This window comes from Egretta garzetta, unplaced genomic scaffold (genome assembly GCF_000687185.1).
Source record: "Egretta garzetta isolate BGI_Z169 unplaced genomic scaffold, ASM68718v1 scaffold130, whole genome shotgun sequence".
NCBI lineage: Eukaryota > Metazoa > Chordata > Aves > Pelecaniformes > Ardeidae > Egretta > Egretta garzetta.
Genome location: NW_009258284.1, coordinates 3,187,073 through 3,200,606, shown reverse-complemented (window position 1 = coordinate 3,200,606; position 13,534 = coordinate 3,187,073). Strand labels below are relative to the sequence as shown.

General features: G+C 39.0%; 1 protein-coding gene across 1 annotated transcript in view; it reads right to left on the bottom strand.

Annotated features, from left to right (window-relative positions):
- CRIM1 (cysteine rich transmembrane BMP regulator 1) overlaps window positions 1–13,534 on the bottom strand; it is a 206,194-nt gene that overhangs the window by 108,293 nt on the left and 84,367 nt on the right. The gene's annotated exons all lie outside the window — the stretch shown is intronic.

The following is a 13,534-nucleotide window of genomic DNA, read 5'->3' as shown; positions in this document are numbered from 1 at the left end:
GCCTCAAAAAACAGCTGTGAAGCTACATACTTGGCCGTGACATTAAGGAATAACTTGTCATATAATGCACAGCCCTGATGTTCACACCTACATCTTCAGTTTCCTAAGAATTTCCATTCTGAGCGAATGACTTTAATTGATTGATTTCTTAAACTCGAATGACCTGAACTGACATTTCACATACTCAAAAAGCTGGTTAAAAGTTCAACAGCTCACATACTTGCAGAGTCCATACCTTAGCAAAAGGGGATTTTTCCTGTACACGCTCCTAATGCTCACAGTAAAAGCATCGTTCCCACGTAATTCAGTGGCTTGAATAGTAAAAGAGAAGATTTTTGGACTAGCACTGGCTACTGGCACTAGAGGTTTGAGGCACTGCTGCAGGCACGTAGCAATAAGAAAAGGAAGAGTGAGGAGCAAGGTCAACACCTTGGTGGTAACGGTGACAAGCTGGACAAATGCTGAGGTAAGACAAAGAGAGAATAAAGACATAGAAGAAGGTTCGTGGGCAGCTAGGTAACACTCTTCCAAAACTTGGAAAACTCATCAAGATTCCCCATTCTCAAAACAAGAACCTTAATTTTGGCAAAAAAATTGTGTCCTGCCCTCCAATGACTAAGCCACACTGGGAAAAATCAGACCACTCCCAGACTGATTTACTCTGTAATGCAAAAGCAGTGAGAAACTTGCTCGCATTCCAAGAGGGTCTCACTTTGCTCAATATAGCTGAGCATTGTTAAAAAACAAGTGGATTCAAGATGCTGAGAAGAGCAATATCTTTAGGTCAATCATAGAATCGTTTAGGTTGGAAAAGACCTTTAAGATCATCAGGTCCAACTGTTAACCTAACGCTGCCATCCCACCACTAAACCATGTCCCTAAGCACGCAGGACAGGGTGACTTAAGTGTTTGGAGGCAACACAGGGAGCCTTCCCAGGCCTGACCAGAAAAAAACGCGACAACAACAGAAAACCAAGACCTGAATTTATGAACTGTTTGCACCACTCCTTGGTTATCTGCAAGTTTGTAAACTAGACTGTTCTACCACATATGTTGCTGTTACCCCTATAAAATTCATCAACTACTTTGCCTGTTGTCGTGGAAGTTAAATGCAGAATAGTAGAAACAAGTAAAAACAGCACTAACTTTATTAATCTGATGTTTAAGCTACCGCCATTTTAAAAATTAATCTCTAGTGATTAACTTCGATGATTGAATAAGATGCATCAAATATGAGCATCTCTGATGAAAAGTCAATAATATCTTCTCCAAGATTTTAGTAACTCACTGGTTTTGGAGTTACCCAAATTACTGGATATTGTGTTTGGATTTTTTAAACTAAAAGCAACACAGCAAATGTGTAATTCTGCTTCCAAACATACATTGAATGTCAATTCTTTTTTCAGAGGATTGTTTTTACACTTAATTTTAGTATATTCCTTGGAATTCTAGGTCATAAGGAAGAATCAAAGCGGTATTGCTTGTCTACATGTCTGATTTGCTAACCATGCTTTAGTTCAAATTAAACTTAGAGGGATATAATTCCTAGAGATGTAAGTACTTAGAAAAATATTAATCCAGGTTTTAGCATTAGTAATTGCAAAGGAAATCCTGAATATAAAAATATACCTCAATCGGCAAATATAGCAAAACAGAATCAAAAAACCAGCTACACATATTTCCTTCATATACGAGTATTCTACATTTTTTTCTTACAAGCAACAGAGATTGCTAACTTAAATGTGATACAAGATAGCGTCATAACTATTTTCTTACATTTAAAAACCCCACTATCTCCATCTGTCTTTAAAATAGCCTAGGCTAGATATGTACTTTTCCTAGAATTTTAAATAACATTTCTAAGAACATTTATTTTTTTTTTTAAACCTACCCTTATGTATAGATTCTTATCCGCTTTATTAAACACATTGTTCAGACTGAACATCACTGGTTACAGAGGTTTGCTGCAGAAAGTTGTATAAATAATAGATAATACACTAGTTTCAGTATTTTATTGATAACTCTTTAGTTTATGAATATAATAAAAGGCTCGACATTTTAGCTTTTAAAAATCTTTATTTCCCACTGCACGTTGTTCAGTCGTGCACAGAGAAGCGACAGAGCAGCAGTGCAGTAGCAGCCCTTGAAGCTCATGCTCATGGCAGACCCTTAAATTCCCACTGTTCATGACTTGATCTGCCCTAGCATTATGCATCCAGCCATCTTCTGACTTCCATGACTAACAGATAATCCCACCCTCATGCAGTCGTCTCTTGTGAAAAGACCATATTATACATATTTTTAAAAGTTTACCCACTATTTTTACACTTGACTGCATTTTCGTGCATATATCTATATCAAGGTGAGTGTTTCCTGAAGAACTTTTTGTATTTGACCAATTTAAGCCAACTTGCAGAAATGCAAGGTTTGTCAGAAATGCACATCAAATTGGATTCAGACTATTCAGGACTTCAGATATATTTATTTTGAAGACCAATGCAAAGCCTACTGTTGGAGTTGGTACGATCAGCTAGCAAAAAGAGAAGGAAACAAGGATACGTCACCATCAGCATGTAAGGAGCATCGCAAGCAGTAGAAGAAAGAGAGAAATTTTAAAGGGAGAATTACGACAAGTGTTTTTGTATGAAATGTTCACTCAGTGTTTCACAGTTATCATCCTGGATAGTCTTTTCTGCATTAGAGTACTGTGCCCAGTGTAGTTAACTGTAACAGAATACAGGAGGGCTCTACTGTCGGTAAAACCAGCATCGCTTTTTCAGAGGAAATGGTTTAAACACAACCATCCACCACCTTGCAAAGACACGTTCGTGTTCCAATACCAGCTTACGTATCCCCAGCAGATATTTAGGAATCAAACTTTAGTTTTTCTTTTTAACCCAGTGTCACTATTATTTTTGTACTACACAGGCCTGAAAAATAAACAAGGGCAAACCCCTCCCTACTACTCCTTGTGTAAATGTTGTGCTTCCAAATTATAATCTCAAAGTACCTCCATGGCAAAACATTCCCTTCACAGTATACAAATGCAACTAAGCAACAGGAAAATCAAATGGATTAACCCAAGCTGGATCAGCCACAGACAACTGTCCTTCAGCATCCCTAACTCCAGCCTACAGCAGAGCCAAGGGCAGGTAAAGAAACTTTCTGCAGGCTATGCCATGATTTGGTTCCTGATTTAGATGTGGGTTTCCATTTGTGAAAAGGAGGAAGCGGCTGAAACCATACGCGATTGACAGTATTTAAAGTGTTTTCTTGTAGAGTCCCTACTTCATACTTCTGAAAATAATCTTTATCTAAAACATGGAAATCCAGCAGCTGCCAGTGTAGCTTTACTACACCGAGTCCTGAGCCCCGCACTCGCTGCAATCTAAGAAGGCACGAGTTCTGTTTTACTGAAGTTCAGTAAAAGCTGATGAGGGCTCTTCTTTTTGATACCAAGCTTGAATAGAAGACATTACTTCTAAGCAACCATTAGGAGACGTTTCAAAGTTTTTCTGCTTGTTAACTCAGCAAATGGCAAGCATACCCATCTTCTTTATTTACAGGGATAAAGGTCTGTATATGAGACTTATTTCTACAAGTCATTGTACTAAACCTGTTTACCTTTTCATGATTTGATCAAAGGAGGCATCAAAATTGAATTTGTTCTCAAAATAAATTACAAACATTAATACAGCCATAAATGTCACTGCTTTAGCGGGATTTCTGATTTAATTCCATTACATACAGCTATTTAAGACTTCATCAAACAAGAGAAATTGTTTAATAGCTCTTTTTTCCTTTAGTAACAAACACTGTCCTTTCCTTACAAAGGGAACACATAAGAAACATGTCAGAGCAGAATAATTAAAAATACAGCATCAGATTATCTCAAAAGACAGAAAGGTAGGGCAATGGCAAGCTGCATTCCACAGAAGACAACCATGAAATCACTCACCAGTGATATTTTTGCTACTTCACCCCTTCTATACACCAAACAGGGACTATTTCAAAGCAGCTTCTTAATAGACCAAGGTAAATTCACAACAATAACCTACTGCTCCTCTGTCAAATACACACACGCTAGGAAGCCCTGACCGGTCTCCCAGATGTTGCCTTAAGCTACTGTCTATTGCACAAATCAGGATCTTCCTAACCAACATCTTCAAAGTCAAACCAGGTATTAGCACTCCATTTTATTATCTTAATTATGATACTAAATAGAATATAAACAGTTACTGTGTGTGCCCAGAAACAGGAGAACTTCATTTTTCGAAGCAGTGTGTGGAACCTAAAAATTTAAGATTTTTGAGGAAAGGGAGAAGTATATATCTGACTTCCTATGAAAAACTAGCACAGTAAATATGTAAGATCACAGAATCACACAGAATCACAGAATTGCAAGGGTTGGAAGGGACCTCAGGAGATCATCCAGTCCAACCCCCCTGCTAAAGCAGGCTCTCCTAGAGCATGTTACACAGGACTTCGTCCAGGCGGGCTTTGAATATCTCCAGAGAAGGAGACTCCACAACCTCCCTGGGCAGTCTGTTCCAGGGCTCTGTCACCCTTAGAGTAAAGAAGTTTTTCCTCATATTCAACTGAAACCTCTTCTGTTTCAGTTTGCACCCGTTGCCCCTAGTCCTGTTGCTGGACACCACTGCAAACAGATACTTATTCCTGAATAAAGAAGCACCTTAACACACAGATTACGTGGCAAGATGATACGCGTTTGTCACCTTCTCCTAATCCATAATGTAGATTCCCTCACAAGAACAATTTCATACGGCAATTTCATACAACTATATGCATAAAGACAGCAAAACTATTTGTTAAAGCAGATGTCTGGTTTTGTAATTAAGAGTTTGTACTCAGGACACTCACCACACTAATTAAAATATATTTTTATAAAACATTGTTCTACCTCTACCCTTGAAGCAGCTGATAGGTCTCATTTAATAAGCTGACCGTTTTAGCAAGGCAAGAAATTGCTTATACAACTCACCAATTAATTTAATGAAGTGAGGAGTTGTACACACTTTTGCTGTTTGATTTTCACAGAACCAAACAGTTAATGGAAAAAGCATATACAACTTAATCACATTTCAGTCTCTCCTTTAAAAAAAAAAAAAAGAGAAACCATTAACAAGGAGACCAATTACTTGCCAAGGATGCATCCATCAAACTTCTCGTAAATTAAGTCAGAACAGATAACCTACAACCTGCTAAGGAAAACTTAGCTGGCTGCAAACGTTGCCTTTATGTTCAAAAAAGCAGCATTTCAAATGACTACACAAAGAACAGAAACTATCAACTGGCTTGCTGATGAGGTTGCTCTGTGGGACACATTCTCTTTATAGCCTTTCAGCAAACACCACCAAAGCTGGAAGTGTTCTGGTATCTCTTGACATCTCACCAGCCCGAGCCAACGAAGAATCTCTATAGAGATAAAGGCAGAGTCTGGATCAATCAAGCTTTTACAAACTATCTATTCTGAGCCAGTCAATCTTCTCAAGACATTCGGAAGTATATCTGGAAAGATAGCATTTTTAATCAATTGAACACAATCCACACAGGAAAACTGATATTTTGATGTGTTCAAAGTAAGACTCCTACCCTTGGAAACAAACTTCCCATCTACTCTAAAAGGCAGCCTTACAGATTATTCAGTACAAAATTATTCAGTTTGCCAGTGACAGAGCTATTTCCAGGTATAAATTACTACAGGTACCAGGCTTGCACAGATTTGCATTTCAAGACAAACTTTACTTTCTGCAGGTCTGAAGGTTCACACTTATCTTGCTGTTACTTTGCAATTAGCCTGCAAAAAGAACCTGCCATTACGAAGCACACGACAGAGGACACCCCAAGAACGACTGAACCACCGAAGTTACAACGTGTAACTGAACAATAACAACTGAGGAAGTTAAAATGTGCTGTGTACTTTAATATTCAAACAGGGATCGTTCATTTAAAAAGTCAGGATGTCTCAAAAACATTTCTCATTTTCATCTGATTTTCGTCTCAGAAGCACCCAGGAAAATTGCAGCATCTCCAAAGTCCAGGCATAACAACACCTCAGAAGTCAAAGCATAATAACATTCCAACTGACCTTTCACTGCAACCACAGTATATTTGTTATAAAGTGCATGAGGGGGAGGAGAGCAATCTTCAAAGGACAGCATAAAAAGAAGAAATCAAGATATGGATTTGGTTTTTATTCTTTGCCATGAACATTAGAGTCTGTCATAAAGCAACAGCCATAAAGCTAGAACTTTCCCAAAGCTTCTCTGCATCAAAATTTTAAAAATATGTAGTAGCTTATGTCTCCCATGACCTTTACAAAGTTATTACAGGGAAGTGGAGGTTTAATGGCAAGGTACTAAAGTCTTTATGCTACAACCAATGCTTTCTCTGAGAGAAGGTAACTTCTTTCCCTTCCTGCAAGGTTTACACAATACTCACCCGCATTGGCCACTGGTGTTTTTATGAAGACAGACACTGAATATAGGAAATCGAGATCTCAGGGGCGTTTTGTTTTGTTAAAGTAGAGCAGTTGTAACAAAACCCAACCAAACACACACCTCCCCCCGCCCCACCCCCCCTCTTGGCTAGTACCAAAGGAGTACGGAAATAAAAATGGTTCCTGAAGAAGAATTAAAACCTTTGCTTTCACCTCTGTATCAAATTCTTTTCCTTCATTATGTTTGCATGCTCTGCTTTGACACGCAGAGGAAGTATATGCCAAGTTTAGTTAATGAGAAAAGCAGAAGAGTTAAAGCGAAAGGATCTTAAGGTATAACCTAGTGTGGGAGACACGGAGAAGAAAAGTCCCGATGGGGGTGGGAGGGTCTTCTCCTCAATCTTCAGGTGAAACGAAACAGACCCGTGCCTTTCTGGAAACCTTTTTTGGGGGGGGATTTTTATCATTTTGTCAAAACTTTGTGTGACCAGAGATGCCTTTACTTAGTCACCATAGAAACGAGGACAGAATGTTTTTATCCAAGGAGAAGGCTGAACTATCGGAGATTCGGGTCCGAACACTTCTGCCGAGACACTTAAACTATTCTACAGCTGCTCCTTTAAAAACAAGCTCTTAATATGCACACATATGGATATATAAACACATATGTATATACACAGAGAATAAAACTTATTTTTTCTCTTGGGTCCCCAAGACGAATACAGAATAAGCAGCAATTTGAAATAGCTAGCTTTATATTTCATTTTTCAGAGCAGTTCAAAATAGAATATGGTTCATAAAGACGAACGTTTTGGATGACTAAGCAGCGAGGCACGAACGTCAGCGCCCATGCTTTGAAGACAGGTCTTGTTCAGCTTTGCATTTTTGATTCGTTGTTAACCGGTTCTGTGACATCTGGGCTAAAAACCAGCCACTCCTACTGTACAGCCTTCCAGTCGTCATTGAAACGCATCGCCGACAATAGGGATACGGGACTGTTATACCGTGGCAGGAAGGAAATATTAAAAGGATTAGGGATAAACAAGAAAAAATGATTACCCAGCTGAAGCAGTCAGACAGACAGGGATCGATATCGGAATGCAAAATACCCAAAAGGATTTTCAAGAATCAAAAGGGCAGTTATAGTAGATCAAAAAATGAGATTACCTTACACATACAAAATGCAGTTCATCCGTATACAGTACTGCGCCACACATAAAAGGAGCTAGAGCCTGACCTTCTACCTAAACCTGAACTTTATTTAAACCAACCTGTCTTTTAAACGACTTTTGCTTCTCTCCCCAGCATTCTGACACTCTGGATTTTATGTACTACACAGCAGGGCAATCTCTCCCACCCATATTACAGCCTAATCTTCTTGCAATGTAAGAGCAACAGCCTGCAAGTAAGCTGAGTTAAGAGAACCCCCCACAAAAAGACAGCCATAGACACAAGTTTTACTAAATATGCACTTGTCGATACACATCTTTGCAACATGGTATTCACTATGGATTTGCCAAAGATTTTTTTTTTTTTTTTCATTTCAATCATAGAATCATAGAATGTTTTGGGTTGGAAGGGACCCCTAGAGCCCATCTAGCCCAACCCCCCTGCAGGAGCAGGGACACCGCTAACCACATCAGGTTGCTCAGAGCCCCATCCAACCTGGCCTTGAATGTTCCCAGGGATGGGGCCTCCACCACGTCTCTGGGCAACCCGTTCCAGGATTTCACCACCCTCATTGGAAAGAATTTCTTCCTTAGATCCAGTCTAAACCTACCCTGCTTCAGTTTAAAACCATCACCCCTTGTCCTGTCACAGGATAAGGATAACCAGGATTAAGGGTAATGCCACTCAAGACAGCCAGAGCCCAGAAAGGTAGTAATCCCATTCGCAGAGCAAAGCTACTGGGACATTCTAATTCCACTGTCCTGAACTTTCTTCTCTTCCTCTACTGAAAATATTAAAAAGAAAGGCAGCAATTCTAAACCAAACATACACCAGAATTGCAATCAAGCCTTAGCCCAAGGTGTTGTCTACCAACGAAAAGGTTGGCGAGGATCAGCGAGGATTTCTGAGACATCAGGCACCCCGCATCTAAATGCAAACACAAGTTCTATGAAACCAGTACTGTTTGTGGCAGTAGTTGCATTTGCGTTCAAACCTCCTGGCTCAAAGCTTTTCTCTATTAGGATTAGAAATGGCCTCCTCTGGAAAACTCAAAGGTAATTTTCCTTTTCTTCCATTTCATTTAAAACCTGCTTTCTCAGATACATATTAACATTTTTTAATATAAATTAACAGCGTGATGCCAACAAGTTAATCCAGATCCATAATGGATAACGTTCGCTCTCCGACAGAACCGTGCACGCAGAGAAGGACGCGAGCCCAGCCCGCAGCCCAGCGGAGACAGGGCAGCGTGCCATCCCGGGGGCAGGATCCAGTGCCACTGGTAACTGCGCTGCCTTCAACAGCAATGAAGCACCTTTAAACTTTAGTATTGAAAATCCTTCAGAAGTTAGATGGACAGGTGAGGAGATAGCTACCTGTAGTCAGATTTACAGCTGGGTTGCCTCCATTGTAAAGAAGTTTTCAATATCGTCATGACTGGAACAACATTGTACATTGTGATTTCTGTGTATAACAGAGCCCATTATTCTGGATGAATGATACCACTCCCACCTTTATACTGGCAAATCAACTGAAATCTCCAAAGAAAGAAAAGAGTACGTAAACAGTAATGAGGTGGTCTCGACTACAGAGCCAAGACTTCAAAGAATGACAAAACATTCTGGAAGTAAACCAAAAACGAAGAAACTAAATTCGTGACCAGTATAAACTGCATACACTTCAATGACGTACAAAAACGGATACCAGTAGTAAATTTCCCAAAAGCAGAAAGTATTCTTCATTGCCGTGATATAAGCAGCTGCAAACTAAAGGTAATGCTGAATGCGTACCAAAATGATGATGAAGCATAAATATTTGGAACAATTCTGCCTAATATAGCTTAAGAAAAATATAAGCTAGCTGACATCTGGAGAAGTCATCAGAAGTGTTCACTGAAGGAGAAGTACTGCAACACACACCTCGATGTGACAGGGAGACAGGGATTTGAATTTGAGCACATAACTTACATCCCACACAGGGCCAAAACCTGTGGAGGCGGCTCTGGACAGCGGGTGTACAGGACTGAATGCTGTACCACACAACCGCCCCCAAAGCAGTATTCCCAAATCACTGTTTGCTTCCTAAGCAAAGCCTGGAAACCTAAGCATAACAAGGACTCAGACAACACTTGCATTTGCAACAAATGCAAACTCCAATCAAAATAAAGACAGGATTTTATGAAGAAATGAGAATTCACGTGCGCAGGAAGTTGGCAACCGAGATAACACTCAAAACACCAAGAAGTTTTCTAGAGCTAGATTAAAAAAAGGAACTGAGGTGTAAAAATTACCTTGGAACTAAGGGGTTTGATATTCAAAGGAACACAGCTTTTTGTTATTACTGAAATTGAATCAATTCCTGTCTGCCCTTCAGTGTTGTGCTTTAAGTTGATAAAAATAAATTTAAGATATGTGCTTTCTTCAAGTTCTTTGATCTCTACTAATGCTAAAGAAAAAACCAGAATGCCAAACCCACACACAATAAAATGAGGACTCACATGCCTTAAGATACTTCTGGCAAATGAACTCCATGAAGCAAAGCAGTCTTCCTAACTACGATGTTCAAAGGACCTCTGTATGTTTGTTAGCAGCTTAGCCACATACTTCTTAAATTCTTTCACAAAAACACCCGAAGATGCGTAACATCAGAAATTAACTCTGTTCAACATTTCATTCTTTTCTTCTCTTTACTAACCTCAGATACCACAGTTATCAGACAGTACGGAGAAGAGGCACAGTTTCCTTCTTTTAGGCAAACAGAAGCCGACTACTTCCCACAGGGAAGGTCAATGCCCAAGTGTTTAGAGGGAATTTCATTTTCCAACTCCTATGGTTCATCTCTCTTGACTTCTCTGGGTGGGCTTCTTCCTAAGTTCTTCTAAATAGCCTCTCTACATTTAGAATTTAAATGCATTTCTATTATAGAAGATTCTCCCCTATTATCAGAGATCTGCTCAAATTCTTTTTTCCTTTTTATTCCCTTTTTTCTTTTTTAACGTGAACCTCAAATATGTCTCCCTAGAATGGATTTTAATACCCACTACTACACCTGTTACTTTGGAATTCATCAATTAACAAACCTGCATCAACTTACCAAGGAAAATTCCTGCGCATTACTTAGGACAACAGAAAGACAGCTCTAGCTATATACGACAGCAACGCCAAAGGGGCTGTTATAATTTTGGGTGAAATCTATACTGACATACTGAATTCTTATGTAAAAATTCTTGGTGCCTTGCAGTGAAGAGATTCTACAGTATTTTTGCTACGTTTCCAATTACAAGAAAAATTGTCAACATAAAAGAATTTACTAAACAGCTCAGTCCTCCAGAAGAAGTAGATCTGGGTTTTTAACAAGATTTATTTTTGCAGAGAAATGACATTTAACAAAACTCTAGTTAAGAGCATTTCACTGAATACAGAGCTGGTAGATATTCCACATAAAACATTATCTTTTCTCCAAAGTCTTCTAATAAACTGCCACATCTGACACTTAAGACGCAAGAGGTACAAATAAGCAGCGTATCAAAAGACTTGGTTGTAAAAGAAGTTAGAGCACTCTGTTCTTTGGTTCTTATACTGGAGGCAATTTCTCATATTCCATGTAAAAATATGGCATATTTAAAATATAATACTCTCTGAATATGGGCTTTCTTGAATTCAAAGAACATGTGCACTAGGAAAAATAAAATTAAATAAAGCACTAAAACCATCACAGAATGAATTCTGTTAAATTCCAAGTTCCTGCTTGCAATACCTGTTTTAAGTGCTAGCTTGGATGGGTTTCTGTTTTTTTCATAACTATCAATCATACAAACACAAAAAGAAAAAAATTATTGGGAAAAACAACATCAAGAGACAAAAAGAAGTACATGAAATGTTAATGTTAGTCTTAGATGTAAACAGTTTCAGCTTGGGGAGACAGCTGTCCAACTGTTTGCACAGAAGTTTGAGAACTGATTAGAAAACTACAGACAGACAACTGGAAATTTGAAAATAATCTTACTCTTCCTGCTTCCAAACTACAGCAGTATCCAAACCAGAAATATCTCCACATTTATGGGGAAAAAAAAAATATAATAGCAACATAATGTCACATTATTTAAAAATATATATTAGTAACATAATGTCACATTGTGACAGGACAAGGGGTAATGGTTTTAAAACTAAACCAGGGTAGGGTTAGACTAGATACGAGGAAGAAATTCTTTACAATGAGGGTGGTAAAACACTGGAACGGGTTGCCCAGAGAGGTGGTGGAGGCCCCATCCCTGGGAACATTCCAGGGCAGGTTGGACGGGGCTGTGAGCAACCTGATGTGGTTAGCGGTGTCCCTGCTCCTGCAGAGGGGTTGGGCTGGGTGGGCTCTAGGGGTCCCTTCCAACCCAACATTCTATGATTCTATGATAAGTCACATGCACACACGTATTCATAACTAGCCCTCCAACTAAAGCCCACAAGGAAGCACAGCATGGGGCGGGCAAAGGTGTTGCTCCATTCTGCAATACTGCCATACAAAACCCCGCACAAGAAGCCAGATTACTTTTAACACAAACTAAGAACCATGCAACATCCACAGTCTTTATTCTTCACATAGTCACTAAACAGGTGCCTGCACAGGGCTATTCAGGTACATAAATAAACCACTCAAAATCTACAATATTTAATTCATATTCACAGCTCCACGTCCATCCACATCCATCGTACATGGAATGCTACTGCGCACCACCACGCTGTTGCAGCATCCCTCATTCTGCCTGAAAGCAGCAACATACCACAGGGGGAATTAAATGTCAAAACTACAAAAAAGCAGAAAGTCAGAGCTTACGCAGCGCTGAGCTCCTGTTAACACTAGTACAAGGATTTTGCTGACTGCAGTAGTCATTAAACTTGGACCCCTCTATTTCAAGCTGGACGAATTCCAACACCTTTTATTACAAACAAAAGACAGCGAGTCTGGAAAAAGACCAATAATCCTACGCCAAATATATAAAAATAATCTCTCAATTTCAGAATATTGTTGACTGCAACGTTCTTTAATTAGATTCCTTTTCTGATCTCATTTGAAGCATACAGTTGAGTATTAACTAGCTAGAAAGTTCTTTTCCAAAAGCAGCTTACAGGGGGATGATCTAGATGACTGCAAGTATGGTAATCAGTTTTTCCCAAGTGTATCTCCTTGATTTTCTTTTTTTTTAGGAGAACTATCAAACTAGAAGAATATCATGAATTACCCTGGCTCAGAGATTTATTTTGATTCTTTACCCTGTGCTTTTCTTATTCTTCTTCACTGTCCTTTCCTCTTAAGCTATCCACTTATTGTTTATGCCTTCTTTAAAGCAAACATCAAAACTATTTACTTCACATCTTTTCTAACCTTTTGTCTTTCTTACTATACTTTTCCATTAGTATAATATCCAGCAACATACTTGGTTTGTGTAACAGTCTACCTTAACACAAAATATTATTTTCTCTTGAACACCGAAGAAAAGCATACGGTGGCTTTTTGCACACCAACTTCCATGATGCAACTAGAAAAAAGAAGAAACTAAGAAATTCATCTGCGTAAGTATTTAATTAGCATAAGTTCTTAGTGCAGTTTGACTCAGCCTCCCTCATCGATCTATGAGCACTAAAAGGCAGGTTACACACCTCTGGGGAACATTATGCGTACAGACAGAAGTTACTGCCAGGAGGCTGCAGGTACAGTGGCACTTTTTAAGTGAAGTGAAGCAAATCAGTATAATTTCTAGTAAGATTTCCATGATGGCACTCCTTGCGTAAGTTTGGGATTCAGTCATACCCAAAGCTATTTTTAGATCATAGAATCATAGAATCATTTAGGTTGGGAAAGACCTTTAAGATCATCAAGTCCAACCGTTAACCTAACCCTGCCATCCCACCA